Source organism: Ursus maritimus, unplaced genomic scaffold (assembly GCF_017311325.1).
Source record: "Ursus maritimus isolate PB19 unplaced genomic scaffold, ASM1731132v1 scaffold_1, whole genome shotgun sequence".
NCBI lineage: Eukaryota > Metazoa > Chordata > Mammalia > Carnivora > Ursidae > Ursus > Ursus maritimus.
In genome coordinates this window covers 67998240-68004173 of record NW_024423343.1, presented here as the reverse complement: position 1 = coordinate 68004173, position 5934 = coordinate 67998240, and positions in this window count along the sequence as shown.

The following is a 5934-nucleotide window of genomic DNA, read 5'->3' as shown; positions in this document are numbered from 1 at the left end:
AGAAAATAAGTATGAATGGCATGTTCGGTATTGCCCTACTTTGGAAGAGAGTTTGATACGAAAACTAATTTCCTTCATGTAAGTTATAATTGTATAACACACCTTAATTTGGGGTTTTGGGGTTTTTTTAAGTTTTTGTTTTGTTTTGTTTTAAAATTCTATTTTTTAGCAATCTCTACACCCAATGTGGGGTTTGAACTTACAACCCCGAGACCAACAGTCGCATATTCTACCGACTGAGCCAGACAGGCACCCCTTTTTCTCTTTTCTTTCTTTCTTTTTTTAAGATTTTACATCCCTTGGGGCGCCTGGGTGGCACAGCGGTTAAGCGTCTGCCTTCGGCTCAGGGCGTGATCCCGGCGTTATGGGATCGAGCCCCACATCAGGCTCCTCCGCTGGGAGCCTGCTTCTTCCTCTCCCACTTCCCCTACTTGTGTTCCCTCTCTCGCTGGCTGTCTCTATCTCTGTCGAATAAATAAATAAAATCTTTAAAAAAAAAGATTTTACATCCCTTAATTTCAATCCAAAATAAAACAGTCAACTTTACATCCATTCAAATGAGAGTTTCTTCTTCAGTGTCAGCCAAGAACTATACGAAGTACGCAGAGGTAAAAGAATCAATAGGGGTGTTTATTTAAAATAGAGAGTCCTGGTCTCTACCTCATACCAACTGAAATACAATCTCTGAAAGTGAGACCCTGGAATGTGTATGCAATTGTAACAAAATATTTACCTGATTCTGATACATGTTAAAGTTTCAGAATGACTTTATTGATTAATATCCATGCTTGTCACAAATTTCTTCAGATATTTGCTCTTATAAACAAAAATATTTTTCAGTATACTTGAAAATATTTCTGCAAAGTGTAAAAAAATAGCCCTGAAATTTCCTGTAATAAATAAGTTCTCAGACCTGGAGTCATCCTAATGGGATCAATAATATTATTATTTTTTAATTTATTTGAGACAGAGAGAGAGAACAAGCGGGGAGAGGGTCAGAGAAAGAGAGGGAGAAGCAGACTGCCTGCTGAGCAGGGAGCCAGATGAGGGACTCGATCCCAGGACCCTGAGATCATGACCTGAGAGGAAGGCAGACACTTAACCGACTGAGCCACCCAGGCACCCAATCAATAATATTATTAATATTAAAATTAAAAGGAGAAGGAAGTCAAAGGCATATAATAAATAGTATTCAAATTTTGAATGTTCTAGAACTCAATTATGAATTATAAATATAATCAATATATTAAAATAAATCTCTCATTAAGCAAATAGAACTATCAAAGTGTCTCAGTACTCAAAACAGATGCCATAAAGCATACTAAGGTCTGTGTAATTCAACAATAAGATTTGTATTTGACCCAGTTCTAATAACTTTATTAATCTGGCGTATCTGATTATAAAACATTAGAGGTAATAATATTTTGAAACAAAGTTTGGGGAAAGAAGACATTTGCTGTTAGCAGTTACTTTTAAGAAGTAATACCTGGGGAAAAAATGCTTATTAAAAAACAAGCCCCCAAATACCAGACTGTACTAAAATATTACAAAGTGTAAGGTCAAAACGCATAGTTATTTGGGGCCATTTAATGTATGGCCAAACACTAGAATAATCTGTATATGCTTCTGTAGTACTGTAATTGATATTTATGGTGGTGATTATCAATCATCAGGAAACAGGCTTATATTCTCTAGCTTAAGAAGGAAGAGAAATGTATAGCCCATTTAGAAAGATTTTAATCCAGATTGTTTAGAATTAACAATTCTTTAAATCTTAAAGAGATGAATTGTACCTATCATGAAAATTCACTAGTGGGATTTACCTCAAAGGAAGACAAGGATTTTTCCAAATAGTTTAACTTAAAAAAAAAATAGATTGTGTTACTTAGGCATAGGCGCCATCTACTGGCAAGAAGCAATAGTTTTAGGGTGATTGTTTTGTCCCTGGATTAGGACAATATGCAACTGGCTACATCCAGAGGTTTTGTTAAAGGTTTTTAGGAATGTCTACTTTAAATCATACAGATTAAAATGAAAATTATTCATTAAATTTCAAAAGAACTAAGGCTAATTAAGATCACAAAGTGAGGCAGAAGTTGAAGATGATGAAAGTAGTGTCAACATAAATAGTAGAGATATGGGAAGTATAAAAGGGAAAATCATTACAAATAGGGTTTAAGAAAAACTTTATTGAACATTGATCATAGATTTATCACTTATTATATACATACATTTTATGGGGAATGTTTTGTTTTGTTTTGTTTTTACATTCAGAGCCCTCTTTAAAAATATGGATATGTGGTGGAATTCTCTCTTCTCTGGTGAAAGTGGTTATAGGCAACATTATTATACATTCAAAAACTAACCAGTAGTGAAGAAACCTGAGTTTTTGGATTAATTATCGTTTACCAACAAATACTTATTAAATAAATACTCTTCATAACTAAACAATTTCAAGGGAATGAATAATATTGAATAAATATATAGTTTCTGTTTATAATGGAAAAAAATACAGCTGATATGACAACAGATTACTTAATACAGATAATATTTAGTAGGGAAAATAATTTAAAAGTCATTCCAAACCTAAAACCACTGCCCAATCAAAAGCTCAAGGAAGGGTGTTCTGCTTATCCTGGTGCTTTTGCATCTCTATTAGAAGTTTATTGTGTGTGCTCATAATTTAGTTTGACATATTTCTTTCTATAATTTCTGACATTGCTAAATTCAAATGTAAATACAAAATCAACTTTTTCCAAAGTTAAATAGGAATTCTTTTTGAATCAGCCACCATTTTGGACCAGGAGGCAGTAGGAGGCACTCTTTGGATAGAGAGTAGATAGGGTTTGGAGATACATGGTCCTGGGGTTGAATCCCAGTTCTGCTAGTTTTCAGTTTTGAGACTGTTTGCAAAGTATCCAAACTCTCAGAGCCACCACAGTCTCATCTATAAAGAATTAGTAGCGTCCATTATGTGAAACCATATGTGACGTGGCCTATGGGAGATACTTAGTTCTAATCCTCTGACGCTTTCATTAATATAGATAAGTAAGTCTAATTGATAGTAAAAACTGGGCAAGTACTGAAGGGTAATATTTTAAGTGGGGTATGATTAGACAAGGAAGGATTTAAGATGTTTTGAGAAAGCTATAGAACAGAGTGATAGGTATAAAATGACAAAGTAGAAGGGTGCCTGGGTGCATGGACCCTACTTTAAAAAATTGGGGGACACCTGGTTGGCTCAGTCAGTTGAGCATCTGACTCTTGATCTCAGCTTAGGTCTTGATCTCCAGATCATGAATTCAAGCCCCACACTGGGCTCTGTACTGGGCATGGAGCCTACTTAGAAAAACAATGGCAAAGAGGGAACAAAAAGGCATAGAAGCTAGGAGCATAAAAATGGAAATTAGTGTGCTGTATTGATATAGAGGTCAATATGGAAAGTAAAAAGACATAACACAAGAATGATGAGGATCATGCAAAGAATTATCTTTTAAAAATTTATTTTATGTTAGGTAATAGGGAGCCATGATATTTTCTTGCAAAATAGTGAAATACATCATTCAAGTAGCCGATTTACCAAAGCATAATTACATTTTAGTTTTGATGAACAGCTATGTTGAAAAAATTAAGTAAAAACTTCTTCAGCTTTGTTTCCAGTATCTGGAAACAAAGTATCTAAGGTGCTAATCTTCCTAAGCTGTCAAAACCATGAATCCATCTATACCTTTCTAAACTCTGTTATTAAAATTTCTCTCTATAAATGATACCTATCATCTTAAAATTCTTCAAAGTAAGTCATTCTACTTAGAAAAATAAATATAAGAAAAAAGCTATTTTATAATGTTTTATAAATTGATTCTTAATTATTATAAACCGCTGTAGGTCTTGTCAAGAAGTGTTAGATTACAGTTTGTCTTCAGCAGAACATAGACATAACTGATAACCTGTAATCTTTTCCTACCTCTTGCAAACTAGGTGCATGGGTTCTTATGTTTCCAAACTTCACAATTCAGTTTTTCAACAAAATAAATAATTGGCTAAATTATTTATGTTCCAGAGCATGTTTTTTGTTTTGTTTTGGTTTTTGTTTGTTTTGTTTTAAAAGATTTTATTCATTTGACAGAGAGAGACACAGCCAGCGAGAGAGGGAACACAAGCAGGGGGAGTGGGAGAGGAAGAAGCAGGCTCCCAGTGGAGGAGCCTGATGCGGGGCTCGATCCCATAACACCAGGATCATGCTGAGCTGAAGGCAGACGCTTAACAACTGAGCCACCCAGGCGCCCCTTGTTTTGTTTTGTTTTGTTTTTGAGTAATCTCTACTCTTAACACAGGGCTTGAGCTCAAGAGTCACATGCTCTACCAACTGGGCCAGCCAGGAACCCCAATTCAGAGTATGCTCCTTAACCTCTATATTGAGGTCCATTGGTTTGTGTGCCATAGTGAATTGTGAGATTTGCCAAAAGTAATATGTGTTACTAGTAAAAAATAAAGCAGCAAAATTGACAAATAATTTACTTTTAAAGTTATCGCACATTCATATTTATCTCTGTAATGACATAACTCACTCATTTGAATTCATGGATAATTGTGTTAAAATTTTTTTCACCCCGCATGCGCCCAGAGGTTCCCATTCCCCCCAACCCCACCTCAAGGACATGGGATGAATTCACAAATTATTCTTAAAAGCAAAAGCGAGAGCTAGAATAAACTTCTTTTCCCATTCCCATGAATTATCTACATCTTTAAGGTAGAGCTGGCATTGTTATAGCACAGATGTAAGCTCTCCAAGCAACGTATGAAATAAATTCCTGTCACCATCCATCCTTCGTAGTTGTCTTGTACATAGCAGTTATTCATTCATTCATTCTATTTCCTGAAAAATGTGCTACATATTCGGGTTCTAAAGACTGATAAGATTAGGTCCCTGTACTGAAGGAACTCAAAATAACTAGGGTGAATAGTTTGCTTGGTAGCCAAAATTACAGCTTGTGGTGTTAGTAGGAAGATGATTTCTAAGAGGAAATCCATTGATTGTTTTATTTGGGAATTTTATTCAGTTATATGTAAATATACCCATTTCATGTTCTTATTTCTTAAATTTTAATTTTCAGATTCACATGCACTAATTGTGGGCTAACAAAGTGCACGTGGCTTTTTGGTTGAGTAACCCAGGGTGGTCCCCCGATGCCAGCGCATTTATCCTGATTTCTTGTAACTTTCAAGATGTGGTTTGGCCATGAAATTTCTCCTTATATATCATTTGTTGAGTCATTATTCTGGAGCAGGATATGCAAGGACTTGAGGTTTTTCTGATACGTTTTGCTCTTCACCCAGCTTTGGGCCCTGGGAGACCAGCCCCTAAGGACTGACTCATCTGGAAGCCAGTGTCAGTTTGAGAATGTCTGAATTCCATTAAGGCCATCGTTCCTGTCAGATGGCCCATCCCCCACAGCTACACATCTCCTCTCAGGTTCTGGTAACTACTACTTCCCCTTCCCCCTTCAAGTCTAGGGATAGGAATGGCTTCCTGTTGGCAGGTGCTTCCGTTGAATTCCTTTAAACTAGCCTGCGTGTCTTAATGAAGGTCCTCATTAAACTGTCTTTTGATGACATCTTTTGAGTGTGTTTCTCTTTCCTGCTGGGATTCTGACTGATAGAAGGCTTCTAGTCAGAATTCCAGCAACAAAATTATAGAAAAGAAATATATATACCAAGTAGGAGAGACACAGGCAGAAGAGGCTAGCTAGTTGTATGTCGTAGTAACAGACACTAAAATCCTGGGTTTAATAAAAGATTATTTCTCTGTCACTCAAAGATCACAGTAATTGATGCAGTTCTCTAGAGCAGCTGTCTGTCACTCATGTGTCACTTAACAATCGGATCTACTTTGATCTTCTGCCTCCAACTTCTTACCACAAGACATCCCCATTT